The following is a 20,657-nucleotide window of genomic DNA, read 5'->3' on the forward strand; positions in this document are numbered from 1 at the left end:
CAGAACCACGGGTTTTGCCAGGATCACATATGGAACACTACACAAGTACCAAGGCTGTCTACCAGCAGTGACCTTCGCTGTGAGCAGAGCCGAGCAGAGAAACAATCTGCATCTCTGGCTTAGAGAGAAAAGGAAAGTTGGTAAGATTATGGAAGGGAAATGATCATGTCCCTAAGAGAGAGAACACTCCAATTAAAGAAAAATTTTATTTTAAATTCAGTTTAGATACATTTGCCTCCAAATGTAGAGATGCCATGTTTTACAAGAATGCAGTAAAAAAAGTCAACTGATTTTTTTTTCCAACACGCGAGGCAGAGAGAATCCAAGTTTTCTTTAAAAGAAAAAACATTTCTACAGGAACATTAGCACTTCACGAAGTAATTCAAATTATAAGAAAGATGATCAAGAAGGAAAGGACAATGCCGCTGATGTACATTTATCCTTTTTACAGACATTTAAGAATGAAAGTCTGAGTGAGCTATAGATACTAACACAAGGGATATTACTAAACATTTTTGAAAAAAAGATAAAAAGTACTTATTTTGGCAGAAAGCTACTTACGACTATCTGCACTCTAGTAGAAATTCCAAGCAGTTTTCAAGGTACAGCATTGATGACTTCAAGCACATGTAACAACAGTAATAAAAATCCTGGTCATAAGAAGTTGAGAACTTGAAAGAAGATAACAGACAGATAACAAATCGAGGCCATGTACTGCCCAATTTTCACATTTAACATCAGCAAGCAGTATGTGCAGCTATCAGCAAGTAACGACAAATAGTAAGTAAATGAAAGACATTAAAAAACCTCCTCATTTATATTGTGGCTTCTTACAAGGAAACAATGGATGTTGTACTGGAGAAATCCATTTTAATTTCTGCATAACAGTAGTCAAAGGAAAAGAAGTCAAAGTACCATAATTTTTAGAAATATTTTCCACTTACTTCAATAGGCATGCAATTTCAACCATAAAATGAGAAAAATCATCTCTTACTAACTTAATGTAGAACAGGGATCCACAGGGGAAAAGGAAATACAGAGTACATAAAAATATATGTATAATCCAAATGGAGAAATACATAAAAGGTCTTCTCCTAAAACTCTTACCTTGTTAGTTTATATATTCTCAATATATTCACAAAATATACACAGAATCCCACACGATATCACAGGGGAAAAAAACTGCCAAGGCAGCTGACAGATTCATCACTGCAGTCTACTATCCCCTGGCTTCTATCTTGGTGGCACATCAAATTCCAGCTTCTCAGAACCAAAGTCCAGTATAACCCACAGGACATCTCATTTCACAGTTCTGCCAGAAGAATTAACCCTGACCTCCAATCATGAGCTGTACACATGAATTTCTCCAGGCAGGCCTCACAAATGTTCCACCCCTCTAGAGATCATCTAAGTGACCACTACTCTCTTCTACCAGAAAGTCCATCTCTGCCACATCATAAAAAATTTCTTCTGGCTCGTAACATTCATACCATGCAGGATCCTTAGGTGAACAGTTTCTCTCTAATACAATACTGCATGGCAGTGGGCACACACAACTCCCGTTTGAAAAGTTCTTGAAATGATCTGAGTGCTACTGGAAACGAAACAAAATACAAATCTACTATTATTAATAATTGAAATAGGTAAGCAGAGCATAACTGCACAGGTTTGAATGGACCAGCACATTGTTAGGAGTGAACAGCAAAAAGTGTTAGTGAAGACTTACATTCTTCTATCATCACAGTCTTTCTCTCACTAGTATTAATATTTGGGTATGATTGAAAACAGAAAGAAATCAGCATTAATGTGCTTGAATGAAGATCAGTGGGGATACAGCTATGCCATATTTCTGAGGAGTAAAGAGAGAATTAATTTTATAATAATCCCGCCAAATTATCAGGAGATCAAATAAATAGGCAGCGGGCACAAACTGAAACACAGGAAGATCTGTCTGAACAAAAAGAAAACCTTTTTTACTGTGAGAGTGACTGAGCACTGGAGCAAGTTGCCCAGAGAGGCTGTGGACTCTCCATCCTTGAAGATACTCAAAAGCCATCTGGACAGGTCCTGCACAACCTACTCTAGGTGATCTTGCTTGTGCGGAGGGTTGGACTATATGATCGCTAGAGGTCCCTTCCAACCTCAACCCTTCTGTGATTCTCTATGCATGCAAATATGACCAGATCACTGTAAAAAAGAATAGTAGCCAAAAAGTCTAGCTAGAGAAATCTATACTGGAAACACAAAAGAGAAAAAGGCAGCTAAGTAGGAACTGAATTATTATTTCAGCATAGCACTGTACTTGTCACATGGATGCACCAGCTTGCTTGGAACTTTTACTATGGAGAACAGATAATTTACTGCATGGATTTCATCTCTGAGTAATTTTGGTTTCTTTAGCTATAAAAATGGCAATATTAAATTTTCAGGAGAATTCAATGAAGAAACATAGCTTTCAGGGAATCTTCCTTTCTCCTGAATGCAGGTGAATCCTTGAATCTTTCAGCTGCTGACAAGGATCCAATATCATGCATGTGTGTTATATTAATGGGAATTGTTTTATTATTTACTGAAATTTTCACATAGAGGAGTCACAAAATATGCATACATAAGCCAGTGTTGCAAGGTTTCGTCATGGAGCCAAGGGGAACCCACATTATTGAGTACCATAACAAGCACAGTAATAATTCACACATGCAAGTCTACTACATGTTCTTTCACATAATCCAGGATCAATTTATGAAACAAAGACACAAAAAACTTGCAGAAATCCCAATGAAGATTTAACATCCACATTACATTCCATCACAGTTATTTTAGACAGGCTAAACTGATGCTTCAGGTACGTGCCAACAAGTAACTGTCCATGGTTCAGAAAAAAAAACTTTCTTTGAAATACTGAGTAGACTTCTGCAAGTCACAAGATGAATCACAGTGCTGGTCTGGTAAGGCAGATCTATTCCAACAGAGAAGCAAATCACAGTCTCCCCGAAAATACATTATGATACAAATGTTTCTAATTTTGGAAGCTAACAATTTCCTGCTGAGAGTTTGTAATTGACATTTGCTTAAAGCTCATTCTTTTCTTTGGTCTTCTGAGGCAGAGCTCAGAGATCAGTGGTGCAAAGTCTAGTTGGAGGCCTGGAGCTAGCGGTGTCCCCCAGGGGTCAATACTGGCTCCAATCGTGTTCAACTTACTCATCAGTGACCTGGATGATGGGACAGAGTGAACCCTCAGCAAGTTTGCTGATGGCACAGAACTGGGAGGACTGGCTGATACCCCAGAGGGCTGCCTGCCATTCTGAGGGACCTGGACAGGCTGGAGAGATGGGCAGAGAGGAACCTCATGGAGTTCAACAAGGGGAAGGGCAGAGTCCTGCCCCTAGGGAGGAATAACCCCAGGCACCAGTACAGGCTGGGGGCTGACCTGCTGGGAAGCAGCTCTGCAGAGAAGGGCTGGGGGTCCTGGTGGAATGTACCAGTATACAAATACTGGAAGAAGAGACAGAGCCATAGACAAACTGTAGTTCTTCTGCTATTACGAGCCAAATATTCTGTCTCTGAAGAAAGCAATTAAAGGCCAGAGATTTACAGTAGTAAAGTTACATCTGTTATACACAGCTGTTCTCATATGAACCAAACAGGCAACATAGGCATGACCCAGAAAACAAAAAGAGTTACTTGCTATTGCCACAGTTTCAGGAAAATAAAACTTAGTGTGCCTGATAAAATGTAACCAATTAAAACAAGAGCACAAGAACACAGAAAAGACTACTTCTGTCCAACTACTCTTCACAATTTCTATCACTGACAAAATAATAAACATATCTAAACCAAATTAAATTCTAACATTAAACCAAATTTAACTCCAGTGTTATCGAAGCATTATCACCTAATACAATATTGTTGTAGCAGACAGACAAAAATTAACTGTGTAATACAGTTTAGGGTTTTTTAAGGCCTTTCCATAAATGCGTCACTAAGTTTAAAATCCAAACGGAAGTGGAAAAAAAAACAACAAAAAACAGCAGAGAAGTGTAATAAATCACATTCACAATTTGCAAAATCAGAAGCAATTCTCCTTTTTGGCTTATGAATGTCAGAAGTTTCTGTAGTGACATTGTTCATTGTTCCATAGCAGATTTGTAGCCAAGATTACGCTTAAACAAGTAGCTGATTTTTGATTCAATAGCAAAGGAGGGGAAAATTTAAAAGCTTGGACAAAAGCAAAACAATTTGGTGTTTATTGGGGGAGAAATTTGTTCTCTTTAGCATGAAATAAAGCATTGAATTTTTACAACAGAACAAAAGGGGTGAGTTAGTAAAACAGAGAGAAGGAGTTGACAGTATCCTTCTTTTATTTAATTAGGACATTAGCCATTAATTAGGACACTTATCTTGTACTGGAAAACCTATGTTCAGGTCCTTCCTCCTTCAGGTCAGAATTTGAATGGCATACCATAAATAAAGTCTGGGTTCCTAACAAGAAGAAAGAAAATACTAAACAGATGGTCATTATCAGAAAACTTACATATTTCTTTTTCCAACAGAAATGTAAATATACTGTAATCATTTCACTGAAGATTGTAGAACAAAAAAAGGAGTCAAGATTGTATAGCACCAGCTCAATTTTAACAGTGTAGTTTAGTAGTGTTCAAGCATACTGTCCATGTATAAACACTATGCATGCAAGAAAAAAAATCACCTTTTTATTTCAGTATATGGTCTTTAAACCATAACTGAACACAAAGTTTTCTCAGACATCCTTTCGTAAATACAATCTTTCCATTTGCTTGCAGGAAGAGGTACGTCCAGATTTGCCTGCCTGCATAAACAAAACATAGAATTGCTATGTTCCACCAAAGACATTCTCCTTCCCAAAAAGCCTTGCTTTGCCATCTGGAAAATGAATTACAGTCACTGCAGAATGCATGGCATCTGGCGGACAGAACCTGAGCACCGGGAGGGATGGCATGCCTACTAGCAAGAGGCGACAAGGAAGTCGTAAAGCACTCAGTTCCTAACATTTCCAGACACAGAGATAAAATGTTGCAATAAGTAATTATTAAAACATTTAAAGAAGGAAAATTATATGCAATAGAAAATACACCAAATCTGATGTATTTTGGACATATTTTATCTCCTTTTCCCTTTCCTCTTGCTAATTCTGCCCAAAATGAGAACACTAGCTTTTCATGTGTAATGCTGAGATTTCTGAGCTTCTCCTGGTTCTTTATGGTCTTAAAGTAGTAGAAGAAACATCCTGGGAAAGCACCCTGCATTTCACAAGTCAGCCTGAAGTGTTTCTAATGAAGGAAGGACACTTTCTTGTTTTTAGTGAAATAAGCCAAGTAATATTCACTACCTTAAGAACAGCCACATTATTTCATCCTAGTATATTTTGCCTAGCTGTAAAAAAGTCAGTTTGTGTAATTTCCATCTCCTGCCAGAAACAGGCAAACCCAAGTAAAGACTGAATAATTTCCATGTATTTGTTTCAAAATGAGAGGTATTAAAAAAATTATTATTGCAAAATAGACAACACTGAGCACAAAGTTCCAAGTATAGTGTTTCAGAAACTACAACCATTTAGAAGCATGTGCACTGACAAGTTCCATATGTTTGCGTATGTGCTATCGCGCTTAACAATATGGTATTCAGTCAGCTGCAATCTTCAGCAGTGGTTGGTATCTGATGACAAATTCCACTCTAGTAAGAAGATTCCTTCCCCTCCCTGTGCCAAACAACATTTAAAGAGATAGTGTTTCAGTAAACATAATTTACTTGAAGGTAATACCACCAACCATGGCAAATATTTTATCACCAATTAGCTAAAAGGGATTCAAAAAGAAAAGCCATATTGTCTGGCTGACACTGGTCGAGAACTCTCAGCAGCCTGTTTTCTGAGCTAGCGCAGCTTGGGTAGAAACATCTGGTATGCTGAAGGATGCTACAGCATGTTTACAAACTGGAGGCAGTTGAACCTCCTGCAAATGTTTTTTTAAATTAATTTGAAAAACGTTTAGACACTTTTGTTCCTGAAGGCATTACCATCACTCCACTGACTATGCTAATGGTGTTCTACTGCTATTAAAATACATGTAGGCGCCAAGCAGACAATTGCCCCATTTTCCAGCCTATTTAACAAGTTGAAAACATAACTCTACTTGTTCTTTATTTCCTTGTTACAATAAATTTTGAGCAAAGAAGGGTGAAACTTTCTGGAAGAAGGAATACATTTTAAAAAGAATCAATTATCCCATTTAACACTCCTATTTTCAAGAAAATCCTAAAAATGATGAAATGGCCCTGATACCATTTACAGAAAGCTACTCTGTGAAAATAACATAATGCATTCTGTATATTATTTGTACAATTATTGTATTACAAGAAATACAAACCTACGAACAGCTAAAGGTTTTTGAAGAACAAAGGGCAGAAGGTCAGGAGAGTTCACTTATTTCCACAAGAGCACCCATCACAAAGCATTCCGCTTGCCCTCCTCGCTCCCCAGGAAGAGAAACTCTTTGGAGCAGAAATCCCGTTCAAAATGAAAGACTCTGCTGGGTTGGTTAATAGGAGAAACCTAACAAGCATTCACAAATCCTGATTAAAAAAGCACTAAAGAACAATGCAAAATACTGTGAAATTTATTTACAGAATGCAAAAAAGATGCTTGTAAACACAGCTGCTTTGCCCTCAACCTAGTCAAATAGGACTTCAGCAAGTATTGTCTTACAAAGCAAGTACTAGGATATAAGATCAGAAAAGACCGCTTCATTTGCTGGTCCTGAAAGCCACATGAAGCAAGGTTTTTTGGTAGAAACCTCAAATGCAGCATTTTTATTATGAGGGAGATTTTTATCTCCCTCATTCTCAAGAAAGGGGTGACACAGCCATCCTAAACTGGGAAAAAACAAGACACTGATTTAATGCGCACCTAAAGGTGATAGAGCCTTAGCATCATCTAGGATGACTGATAGCTTGCTCACATAAAGGAACAGAAACTAGCATGATATTCTCGAGCAAGGAATTTCTTAAGGACGGCTTCCCCAAGAACAATTTTATTCAGTGGTCCAGCTATGAGCTAATGTAAAAGAGAATAACCAATTTATTTGCTGAATATTCTGCAAGCAACAAGAATAAAAGAAGGAGAAGTGCCATCTACCCACTAAATTCCATTTCCGCTGTAGCACGGTTCATGGCGTCATGCTCTTCCGGCACTTCTTTGCCAGATTGCTTTGCTCATTAATAGAGCTCAGGGTTCAAAAGAAGTGACAGCATCAGCAGACCAGTGATTGAGGCGCTAGGACTAGGTACCAGGAAATGTGAATTTCCATCTCTGCCTCTGACTCTGTTTCATCAAAAGCAGCCGTCTTCAGAACAGACACTACCTTTCTCCATGTATTTGTACAGCACTGTGTTACAGATAACATCGATATTCTGAACACTGCTACAGTACAAACTGCAGAAAAAACAGCAAAGCCACAAATCCAAAACATAAAAGTGGTGATATGTTAAACTGTTCGAAGAGCCTTACTCCCATCACTCAGGACGCAAAATGGAGAAGAGCCTTTCACCCATCACTCAGGACACAAAACGGAGAATTTTAGCACGAGAAGAAAATAGTTTACTATCAGAAATGTCTACATGAGAATTTCAGATTCAGTACAGAAACACATAAGAGAGCTGCTTGTTTAAGGAACTTTAAACATCCTCTAGATTACCCTTACTGAACCAATTTGTTTCCCAACCCCCCACTGCAAAAAACCTCAAAAGCACTATAAATGAGAAATAACATTGAAATACTTCTTAACTACAATATACTGCTGTGACTTTTTCCCTTTATTTCTTTATTACAAGATTTGCTACTTTGGACATGTATTTGCAAATTAAAACTTAAAAGACAAGTTGCATTACAAGATCATGTACTACCAGAATTTTTTTTTTAATCTTGTATTAAGTAATACAATGCTGTATAATATTTATCATCCTTACTGCAAACATGTATTACTCCCACCAGTTCTACCAGGAATGGGATGAACTTTGAAATAGAAAATAAACACAGACTGTGACATAACGCTGCAGTTCTACTGCCCTGTAAAAATGCTATTGCTGTTTTTCTAAAGCAGGTGAAACTCTTAAGCAACAAAAAAGACAAAAGTCCCAAACAAAACTGATCTTTATGGCTATCTTTGTACTAATTTCATTCATATAGCAGATCCCATGCAATTCCTACCTTGAGTCAGCCACAAAACTTCCAGGATCTTAAATGTTTTCAGTGTGATTTAAAAATGTTCACACAGTAGCGTGGAAGAAACTATTTCAACTTCTGCAAAACACTGCTACAGAAACCTGCCCTGCGGCTCACTGCCCATAATTTGCCAGGAATTTACAAAACAAACACCAGTGTAGGTGAGAAAGGTTGGTAATGTTAGAAATACCCTATCACTAATATCTTCAGCACAAGTAGCCACATTCAAGTCTAATTCTACTACATACATACCTTGTTTTGTATTTAAAGATAATAAGCTTACAGACATTTTCAACAGTGTTAAAAAACAGTAAATCAATAAATGGTTCTCAACTCAACCTATAATCTGGGAGTAATACCTTTTCTTAGGATAAGCTATCCAAAACAACCAATTGCTGCATATTTATTAATTATCTAAATAAGGGATGGTAGCCAGCACAAAATTCACTCTCCTAATTGACATGAATGAAGAACAGCAAGAAATCATTTGTAGGGCTTGTCTATATGAGGCATTTATTGCAAAAAGGATTAGGACAAGGATTTTAAAGCACAATAATTCTTCTGTACTAGAAATACCACTGTTTGGTCTAGCTTAATTATTAGAAGTGGATTAAACTAAGCCACATAAAAGGAACCGTTGGCAAAGAACAACGGTCTCCACAGGCGAGAAGTGTGGAAGAGCAATTCCCAGCTTTCATGTACACAAGGATGCCACATGCAGCTCCAGTATATGCACAAGGAGCATGGTTTGATCCAAGATAACCATTTTTTATGTAGTCCTCTATCATAGTTTCTCAAAATATAAATCAAGCTCTACATGCATGCATTTTGTACAACCTATTAGAATGCAAAGCTATTACCTAGACTTTATCTGCTGTGCCATTTATTAGCTATTTCCAAACCTTTCATTTCTTTGTGGAAGTATATTATCTTCTGTTTGACAGACAGGCTTTTCACTATGTTATCTCGAGAAAGTAAGAAACAACGTGGCTTTTCTCATTCATTCCCATATTCTTAAATACTCCCATATTCTGAAACAACTGCACTTGCTTATTGGAGAGGAATGCAAGTTAAATGTTACTAAAAAATCAGCACAGGAGGAGTACACAGTGCTTTCAACACGTTCTACAAACATAAGGCCTCACTTACCTTCACTATTTTCCTCAGTAGCAAAAGCAAGGTCATGCTTTAAAATATTATAAATAACTGAGAGACCACTTCCACAAAAAATCATTTTTATGTGAAGTAAGTACAGAATGAAAATATTCCCTAATATTTGAACACTTTCTGCACATCACAATTATGGGAGGAAAAACTGTACCTTCAGTAATTCTTTGTCTTTACTGATAAATTACCAGCTTAGAATGTGATCTTTTAAAAATAACTAACTTAATTCTTGAACATATGAGAACTGAGAACAGCCCCAGAAAGAACAGTGTAGGGAAAGAGGAGGAACATAAGAATAATGACTAGGATGAAGCATCTCATTGTACAGTAACTAATTTGCAAAAAGCGAGTTTACAACAACCCACATCCAGCTACGCCACCATTAAAAAGACAGCATGTATACCACGTGTCTCACTCCATATAAAGCACAATTCTGAAACGCAGAAAAGAACAGTAAAACTTTACAGAGGCAACTTAGAGATGATACAGTTGCACATTACCCACCCTGGCACTGAATGGCTCTCATAACCAGCACAGACCTCCTACATCCTCTCCGCTCCCAGCAGGCAAGGAGCCCATCAGGGACCAGCCTGCAAGATGACCGGCTGCTGACTACATGACGGTGTGTTTTGTCTCTATTGAAATGAAAGCCCCAGTTTGGACAAGAAGGAAACCGTGAACTCCACTAGTAAATGTTTTTGTCCTCTGTTTTAACTGTTACCACCTCTAAAGGAGTGTCTATTTATCCTTGTTGGGTCGTTTGTTTTGGTTTTGGTTTTTTTTTAAGGTATAATCCATTACACCAAGACCTAAATAATTAATGTTTATATCAAAGTGGTAATAGTTACAAATACAAAATTACTTTAATCACTTGTTTTTCATAATTAATCATTTCCTTGACACAGTAGTTAACCAAATGAGTTTCATAAATATTCCTCGACAACAAGTGCAGAACGATTTAAACTGGCAGTTGTTGAAGTAACTGCCAGCATAGTTCATGAAATAAAAAGAGGTGTCACTGAAAATAACGCATAGAGCAAACATCACCGAAGGTGAACGTATCACCTTGTCGACATAGGTGCAACAGAAAAAAGAAAAAAATGATCAGGTTCAAGTTTGTTTTAAGAAATCAACAAACCAGTAACAATTCTGGGAAATCTAAATAGTCATACATCATAATCTGTTTAAATATTGGTAAGTTTAAAAGACATGTTTTAAACAGAGTGCAATTTGCATATACATTAACACTGTTCCACATTACTTGGCTCTACAATGAGTGCCCCACAGAAATAAAAGAAGATCCCTGATGTCGAAAAGAATCAGGTTTAGAAATAATGGCAACATTCCTCCTTAAAATGTACTTAAACAAACAAGAATAGAATGAAATCCCTATAAGCTTCAGGAAAGAAACCCCATTCTTATCAGGAACCTGTATTACACGGCTTCGATACAGTAAGGGTACTTGAAGGCTGCTAACTCACAGAATGAATCTGAACTTGAGATTAGGATGGGATTAAAGCATAGCAGGGGGCAAAAGTTTGTAATTTAATAAGTCTGTCAGAGGATCAAGGACTTGTGCACAAATACTACTAATACTTTTAAGAAAGAAGTAGCAAAAAATTATTGATATGTGTAAATATGAGACCACCAATTTCAACTAGTTTTACATGTTGTGTAGGAACATACATAGTCTAACTTCAAAAATACTACATAAATAATATACATATACTTCTTTCCTCAAAATGAATTAGATAACAGAGAAAGTGTTAAGACTACCCTTACCTCTCTTATACAAAATGTAATTGTAAAGAACTTTGAAGAGAAATAATTGAGTGATTATAGTTAAAATGGATAATGTTTAAGATGATCTTAAAAAAGTGGCAAATCAGCTGTATTCCACTCTTACGTGGCTTATAGTTTAGATGAGAATATATGAGGTAAACTCAATTATTTTTAGAAGAAATTTATTGCCTCACTGGAATCTAACCATTAGTTACTTGACAATATTATCCTCTCGGTACAGCATATGGCTGCATTTCTTTTGCTCCCCATTCAAAATCAAGATAAAATTCCAAGCATAAAAGGCACAAAGGGCATCAGGATTTATCTATTAACAAATTGCTGTTCCAGCAGAAAAATAAAGACTCCAGCTAAGGCAGAAATAATTCAGAAACTTAATGAAACTGAAATCTCTATTCGAAACTTAGGAAGTGGGAAACTTCACATAATATCATTATCGATGACAGACAGAACCTGCTGGAATGTTTTTTCCAATGAATCAACAATAAAATTATCTGGATATATTACCTAAATAAAAGAAACATCACTGAAATAAGTTCAGTGGCTTGTTCAGATACCAAATACCTAAGAATAATCTTACTGAAGGAAAAAAAAAAAAAAGGAAAAAGAAGGAAAGAAATGGTTGCACTCCAGGTCATACCCGGTATTAGAAACACTCTGTAGAACTCTACTCAGCAGAGAGGTGCAATAGGGGATACAGAACTACAGAGAAGCACCACTGTGAAAACTCCAAGAGCAGCATGCCAGGACTTCACTGCAAAACTTGAGGATAATTGCTAAATTCAGGATTAAGACCAACTTCAACCTACTAGTACCCATTCAACCACACTGAAGGAAGTCTGACTGATGCTGTTTCCACAAAAGCTACGGAGTGACACAAGAAAGTACAAGTTCAGTCACTAGTCAGGACTACTTAAAACTTCCTTTTAGCAGTTTTTTGTACTATATTTTAGCTCTCCTTGGTGCACAAGATGCACAACAACAGGACAAATTCAGACACAGCATAAGTTAGAAGCTGCAGAGTGGCATAAATTTAATTACATCTAAGTGGTAAGACTAAAGGAATGTAAATGAGAACCAGATACACATCGACTTCCTCACATGCAAGTTGCACTGAATCAGACTTCCGCTGGAGTCTCTAAATCCAGCCCAATGTTCCTATGCCATGGATCTCAAAACCAAAGTCAAACCAGAGTCTTGGGCAGTCGTCAACCACAAGAGATGCATTTAAAACTGAAGAAAATTGAGAATACTAAAATACACACATACATATACACACATATACACCCATATATAAACAGGAAATAGTCTAAGAATTTGCCCCTTCTACAAATGTGCAAGTTAGTTTAGAAGATAAATCCTCCAAGCAAAATCATGGTTAAAATAATTTCTTTGGGACTTTCAGCGCTGTTCATTTTGCCAGTAATAGTCAATAACTGTAGCAATCAACTAAATCATCCCACTATAGTGGGATCAGTAAAAAGTTAGCTCTTATCCAGAAGCAAGATGAACGTGAAAAAACAGCAAAACCAACATTCTTCTTAAAGCCAAAAGCCATTTATATAGAAGAGCTGATCAGAATATGAAACCTTCATTTTTCAAACTTCTGAGAGAGTGAGCTAGTTATCTTTACCATTTGAACATGCACTAAAATTCTGCGACTTGATCTCCAAATATAGTGTTTGCTTACTATTTCAATTATTTTAAAAAGTTGATTAGCAGCAGCAGTAAATCAATTCTTTCATTCAAACTACAAAGCCTGGACCTTTCAAAAAAATATATACCTACTAAAAGAACAATTGAAGACTAAAAAAAGAAAAGTTTCATCCATCTTAAAAGGCAATTTTATGCACAGAAACTATACATGAAAGCAGTTTAAAGTCCAGAATACCATTTTTTCTAGTTAGCATCTGTTAAGGCTGATAGCCGAGATGCATACATTCCCTGAGCACATACACTACTCAGAAAAAAAAATGAAAAAAAGTTATTACTAAGCATGTGGGTAACAACATGTACTACAAAGCAGCACAGCAGTTTGGCAGAACTGAAAAATCTTTGAAAATCAGTTATCTTCTCTTAGACATTTGTCGGGAATCTTAAAAGCAGAAATATTACCCAAATGATTGGCAACATGATACTCTACAGTTGCAACTGATATCCTTTACAATGTTAACACTCCGTATGCATCTTTTAGTAACAGTGAACGGAAAATGAAGTGCTCGCTACTAATAATATAATCTACCACTTAGTTTTTATACACTGAAAAGGAATCTTTGCAATCCTTCTATACAGGCCCATTTCTGTGTTCTTAGGAGGGAACAAGTCTAACTGATATTATTAGGGAGTGCAAATTCTCAAATCCTCCTCAGTTTGACAGGAGCTCCATTACAATTTTTTTGTCTATTAACAATGCAAACACAATTAGGAAGAGAGAGACACTTTTATTTGGATTGCTAAGTACATTTTAAAAATAGCAGGAATGATTCTCCCTTGTATACCAAACAATTTAAATGCAACATGTAGTTTTTGCACCTCAGGAAGAAGCTCTTTTAAGGACTTCTGAATACATTTCTGTACGTCTTAGATTCAGTAAGCTGCAAAGATCAATAAAGCCAGTGTCTAGCCTGATATACCGTGCAAACAAAGCATCTGGATCCAACAAAGCAGAGAAGTAAGTTTCAGACTTACGTTTCTCGTCATCAGCATGTACTAGAGATGCTGCTCTCGACAAAACATCCAATGGAGTCTCCATTCCTCACTGGATCCTAGAAAATTCAGAGCCAAAGTCTTGAACTGTACAAAGTTACAATAGTACACAGTTATTTGGTCATTAAATTACAAATCTTAAATATGCTATCATCTTACCTACAACCACTACAAACTCATCTTTCTTTACACAGGCTATCTTCTTTTGCACTGAAATATTTCAGTAGTAGAGAAAATGATTTCCGATTCCCCCAAATCTTGTTTTCTCTGTTGATCTCTCTCTCTGCTCTTTTCAAAGAGTAAACTCACTGAATCATTACCACAACATACTACATAGTATGCTACTTGTTCCAGCATACACACATCAGGTTTTATAGAAGAAATAAATAATAAACAACAACAGAATGATAAGAGAAATAATAAAAAATCCAGACTTCTGCTGCTCTTTTTCATGTTACATCAACAGAGAATTTGTTAAAAACAAGTCGTTACTGAAAAGAAAGAAACATCAGTATTAGCCTTCCTACCCAGCCTTCATTCAAAATAAACCAGAAGACCAATTCTCAAGCACTTGACGGAAGCTGATGACCATTGCTCCTGTACTTTGCAACAGGTTACCTGCTACACCTTGTAAGCTTTCTTTCTCCCATGTGCCTTCCTTCCATCCCAATCAATAGCTATTTCAGACAATATTCAAGGATGCAACTCATCTGAAGTGGAAAAAACAGATGTCCTGATTACCTACATCAGCATAAGATTGCTTTAGTTCCATAATATTCAATAAACTTATACTCCGTACTCTCCTATGCCCTAAGTGAAACCATCCAAACCTTATAAACTTTTAAGACACATTCTTGCTCATGAATGTATAGATGAACACTGGGAGCGCGTCTACGTAACACTGAGAGAAAACTGCAACTTACATAATTACGCCTTAGTAACTGCTTTTCCCTGTTTTTTTCCCTATATCACATAACTCCAATATAAGAAAAATTAACCCCTTCACGTAACAATGTACATTTTAGGAATATACTAAGCAACAGTCGTTCCCACCAAAAAAAAAAAAAAAAAAATTACAGCTTGCATAAACCTGTCAAAGTTTCACATAAGTAGCTTCAAAAATAAAAAGAAGTTCCAACATAAAAAGATAGGAAAGTGGAAGTAAGGTAGAGAGCAACACATTATCAAGGCACTTTGTTAACAGGCCAACAACTTTTGTCTGTTTGTTTTTAAGTAAAAAGTCAACAGTATAAGCAGAACTGCTAAGTAAACAAACAGAGAAAGAAAGAGAAAAATCCAAGACTGCTAACAGTTTGGGCTTTTCCCCCCCCCCAAACTAGTATGCTATTCTGTTATAAGAACCATTTTTTTAAACTTGCTTTCCAGCGTGACTTAAGGAAAAAAAAAAGTAGTGGCAACTACAGAAATCTCAAACACATGTATATAGACTTAACAAGCAGCATATGTTTGGGAAGCAATTTCCTTGACTTTGCACTATAAATAATAAACCTTACTATCCTCCCTCTCTCTTCCTAAATAAAGCCAAAGACTTTAAAGCTAACCAAAGAATTTAAAACAGGAGGAAGGTTTTTAAAAAATATTTTTAAGCTTCCAAATATATTTTCAGTAAAGAATTAAATCCAATCCTGTGTAGTCCTATGGAAACAAGAAGAGATATACTTAAATGCCTAACTATAGTGGTTTCAGAATAAAGAAACACATTCTCTCTCCTTGTCAAAATCAGCCTTTGCTAAAGAACACTATTTTTAAAATGCTAATAAAAATCAGTTAACTTCTGACAGTTAACATCTGATGAGATGATGCAGCTATACCAAACTGATGCTTTTAAGCACCAGTTTAGCACTAACCAGCTTCATGCTACATTTCAAACAAAGTAACACAAAGTTTTTTGATCAACTCTTGATAAAAGCTCTCTTGCTACAGAATAATACAGAGGATATTATGACCTGTCTTTTATTGAACACAAATTGCTGTTTTCTTCAAGTTTTCCAGTAGTTTTCAAATAATGGGAGCAGCAGCTGCTCAGTCCCTTTCCGGAGCGTGCTCCTAGTAAGGGAACAAGCCAGTGACAGAAGTCCACACTGCGAGAAGGAAACAGGAACCAAGTCTGAATTCTGTTCAGGAAATTAGACACTTTAAAAACAACTTCAGTAAAACTGGCCTATATATAATTTTGTGGCTTTGCATATTCTTAAAGTTTACACCACGCGAGAGCTACAGAAGTGTTTCTCTGAGAATTAAAGCCTTGTGAAGAACGCTGTGCCCAGCCGAGCGTGTCTCGGAAGGGAATGCCGTCAACATCGGCGGCGATCTGCGGATTCCAGGGCGCGATTCCACACGTGCTGGGATTTTTTCAAACACGCTGCATGCGTTTGCAGTTACAAAAATTACTTTCAAGAAGCTATAAATTTGCAGGGTGTTTTGCAAATGATATGAAATATCCTTCTATCCCAAAATTAAACTAACAAGTCAGGGATAACAGTTCAGAAAAGAAATAAAAACCACCTATGAAAATGAGAGAGGAGGAATCTCTGCTTAGATACTTCAAAGCTTAAAAGCCCAATTGCCCCTCTGCAAGGACAGCAACCGCTACAGCTACTCCCCAATACCCTCCAAAGAACAGCCTGATCATTCTCGAAAGGAATCTCGCCTCAGAAATGAAAGAACAGTTCAATTTCCAGGGCTTTATTTGGTTCTTGGTCTATCAAACAGATTTCTGATAAAAGCTGGTTAAGCCTCTGTGTGACACAGAAACCTGTCTGTACTGCAGGAACTGACCTGACCCAAAATTGGCCTTTCATTAGGAAAGAAGGCTGAAGTATTGTATGTTTAACAGGGATGTTTATGTGCAAGAATTACTCTATACCCATACCTCAAAAGGGAAAACAAATGGCTAGCAAAATATGAAGTACACAAATTTAATCTCCTCTGGATAGATCTGACTTAAACACTACGGAAACAGTCTCTTACTTATTACAGAACCTTCACGGTCAGATGTAAAGAGACACAAGCCAAAAGCACCTTTATAACATTTAAATTTTTTAAAGTATTTAACATTTTTATTTACCATCATTTGTAATACTAGTTTAATATCTTCCCTGGTCTGTTTATTTATCAGAGCTACTGTTTCCACTCAGCATTCCCCTATTCTGTCATATCATCCGCACAGCAGCAGGGAAACGTTCTGAAAGATAGGAAAAATATTAAGATGTAGAATGTAAAATCATATTTAAGAGACAGAGCATCTGAAAGGCAAATGTAGTTACTAAACATTGCAATGACACTGATCCACTAGCAAGTTCTTTACACATCTGCATTTGAAGAATTTAACACCCATCAGTTTAATGAAACAGCACATTATATTTCGTCTCCTTTGTAGGCTTTTACAAATGCCACGCACATATGGAGTACTCTCAGCTTAACAATACCTAACCATTAACATTTTTGAAGACGACAGCAATAGCGAAATTAAAGCTTTAGAAAATTAACAATGAAGTGGTTTCAGGGATTTTTACAGAAGTACCTTCCAAGCACCAAGGAAAGCATGCAGGGAACAACCCTAAAGTTGCTTGTTTGAAACATAAGCAAATAGGCAGTAGAGGCGCTGGAACCAGAGACTAACTGCAGACTGGAGAATGAGACATTCATTCAAATCCACAGAAGTTATTATTCACAGTGGGAGCATGCCAGAAAAGATTTGAAATAAAGACAAGAACGTTATATTTGAATAAACAAAAAGGAAATCATGAAGGAATAGAAAGCAAAGAAAAATATGAGAGATGATGTTTGCGGCAGCCTTCTGGGTGGAGCTATGACAGCTTTTGTCTAGACGGGATCTTAACCAATAACGGAAAGTAACCAAGTTAAGAGATGACAGAACCAGGCGAAATGAGAACAAAAGGACTGTACAAAACACATGCTACGCAGAAAAAAATATCAAGGATTTAGACATAGTCTGGACACAAGGACTTACGAAGCGGTCATAGTCACGAGGATACTCGCACTGTAGGTCTGACTGACGTACAGGATAGCAGCACTGTCAACTGCCATTGCAAACAAAGTTAGTAGGAAAGGTCCGAGAGCAGACACTAATAAGAGGTCGCTTTCAAACCTGCTGAATACAAACTACAGGTTCATTCACACAATGCCAGAGAGAGAGAAAGGCTGAAATTTTAGATGATGTAGAGAAAAGGCTAGTACTTTAATTCGTATCTGTGGCAAAATTACAGAGAGAGGTTGGAAGAAGGAGAGAAGTGGATCAATAACAAAGCCCTTTACAACAACAAAAGACAGCGAGACAAGAACAACAGGACACACTCATGGGGGAGGAGGCAAGTGAAGTAAGGGCAGACAAACAAAAGTATAGGAAAAACAAAATTAATTGAACAGCATGGTCAAATAAGTCAAAAGAAGCTGACATCTAGGAATATAAGTACTTGCTAGTCAAATGCCACAATCAGAAGTCACTGGAAAAAGAGAGGTATCTCAGTTGATTTCCACAGGAGAAAACTAAACTGAAGAGGAAATCCAGACATAACTAATCAGGACAGTGAGTCTACAGAGGAAAGCAAGATAAAGCAACAGTTTGATGCAACCAGGTCAAGATATTTTATTTTTTAAGATGGGATAAAGTAAAGCATATTTGTACTGTGAAGGAGAAAGATATTCACATTGTATCCAAAATGCCTCCTCAAAAGCAAGTTTAAATTCCTTCAACTGCACCTAGATCAGAGCTTCTATTTATGGACACACAAATCCCAAGCTGAGGTGCCCACACCAAACGCTACCTGTAAATGCTCAGTTTAGATTGTGATTACCATCTATCAGAAATCACCCTTCTGCACTTACGACAGTAAGATTGTCATAGTGAGCTAAGGCTACTAGGCCAAAGGAGTCATCAAAATACTACTTTTATAGGTATTTATTCAGTATCTTGTTTTTTTACCTTGTTTGTTTTGTATCTGGAAAGTGTGTTTCAACAGGCAAATATTCAAACAGAAATGGTTTAATGATCTTATAAAATTATAAATGCAAAACAAAAGTTCAAAATTGTACCTGTACTTTTTGTTTTCTTGATACACAAATCCCCTTTAACAAGCTAATCCCCCCCAAAAGCTGTTAACAACTTCACTTGAATTCAGTGACAAACATAAGAAACTAAAGCTGAAAAAAATCTAATCTGACCATGTCTTGTATCTGCAAGATGGTTCAGTTCATCATATGTATTATATATTCTCTTGGAAACATACCATGCAACATCTAACCATAAGAAATGGAACTGAACAGAAACTACTTTTCATAATAGGGAACTTTCAGATGTAGCTGAACACAAACATACCAACCTTCTCAGTGTCTCCAAATTGTGTTAGTCATCAGAGCTACACCCATTCAAACAAGAACCTCCTAATGCCTTACGAAGTACTTCTTCAGTAGCCTGCCCCAAAGGTCTGCATCTACTAGTTCCTATCATCTTTTAGCTAGTAGCCGCAGTTTTAAATAGGCTAGACTGTCAGCTCTACCACTTTCAGCACCACCTCTGGATGCTGCCTGCTTATAGAACCGGACTCATGTCTGCTGCGAGGTGGGTGTAACGGCTAGGAGCCAGCTTTCCCGTTACTGAGCACACCCGAGCAGCGGCAGGGACAACGCTCCACACCCAAACACCCTGTCCCCATTCCTCACGATACATGCTGCAGGCACAAGCAATCCAGCAGTAACTACTTCAGTACAGCTTCAAAAAACCCCGATCCCCAAATAAACAAACAAACAACAACAGAGAGGCACATTATAGCCACACTCAAATTCCACCAAGAGCCTAACAGACCAGATCGGTGTTTTATTTATCGCTTAAAGTAGTTCTCACAGAACAGAGCCTGATCCCCACAGGACTATAACTGAGTATCAACCAGAAGAAAAGCAGATGCAAGGGACTGACAGAAATCAAACTAGATTAGAAATATCCTCAGAAGTAGGTAGATAAATAATACAAAAAAGCCCAAGAAGCTGGAAGAAGAGTCTTAAAAAAAAAAAAAAAAAGTTTATGCATTACTAAGGCTGGAGGGAAAGATTATTGCCAGATTTTATACAGTTCTGTATCTAGCAGTTATCTCAGTCTGCAAAGAGAATTTCATGGAGATTTCGCTACCTACACTTTGCTCCTCCAGAAGGGACACTCTTTAACAAGCCATTCCCCTAAAGCTAGAGAAAACTAATGAGAAAAAATTTTGCTGGAGAAAGATCTGTTACTTCTATATGGTTTAATGAAAAAAAAAATCCCATTATTTCTTTTTCCTGATAATCCCGAAGCATCGAGAGTGAAAGGAAAGCAAGTTGGCTTCATGGTTTCCTCACACGTCAGTAGAAATGGTTGTTAAATTCCTATTTGTTACATTTTCAAAAAAGCAGTGTATCGGCGTCACCGCGATCAGCTCGACTCGGGAAAGCAACCACCACCTGACTACACCCAAGGAACACATACCCAGCCCGACTGAACACTCACTTTACAGTAGCAAAGATTAAAAAATAAAAAGTCTACAAACGGGATACACTGGATGCGTAACGCCCCCCGCACTCATGTGAAGGGTTTCCCCGCAGGACCCTCCGCTACGGACGGAACGCCGCGGACGATCTCCGCGAGGAGAGCGGCGCTCGGGGAGCCGAGGTGTGAGGCCGCCCGCAGCAGCCCGCTCCCCGCCGGGGCCAGGCCCGA

At 37.4% G+C, this 20,657-nt stretch overlaps 1 protein-coding gene across 2 annotated transcripts in view; it reads right to left on the minus strand.

Moving 5' to 3' along the window:
* Positions 1-2,539: 2,539 nt before the first annotated feature.
* TAMM41 (TAM41 mitochondrial translocator assembly and maintenance homolog) overlaps positions 2,540-20,657 on the minus strand; it is a 54,749-nt gene continuing 36,631 nt past the window's right edge. The window contains exons 9-13 of one of the 2 annotated variants that reach the window (XR_010391212.1): positions 17,016-17,132; positions 15,895-16,029; positions 14,546-14,637; positions 13,910-13,986; positions 2,540-4,479 (exon numbers count right to left, since the gene is read on the minus strand). The gene's annotated coding sequence lies outside the window, so the exon portion shown is untranslated. The remainder of the gene's footprint in view (positions 4,480-13,909; positions 13,987-14,545; positions 14,638-15,894; positions 16,030-17,015; positions 17,133-20,657) is intronic. The other variant, XR_003259529.2, reaches the window with a different exon arrangement.

Source organism: Dromaius novaehollandiae, chromosome 12 (genome assembly GCF_036370855.1).
Source record: "Dromaius novaehollandiae isolate bDroNov1 chromosome 12, bDroNov1.hap1, whole genome shotgun sequence".
In the NCBI taxonomy this organism is placed as follows: domain Eukaryota; kingdom Metazoa; phylum Chordata; class Aves; order Casuariiformes; family Dromaiidae; genus Dromaius; species Dromaius novaehollandiae.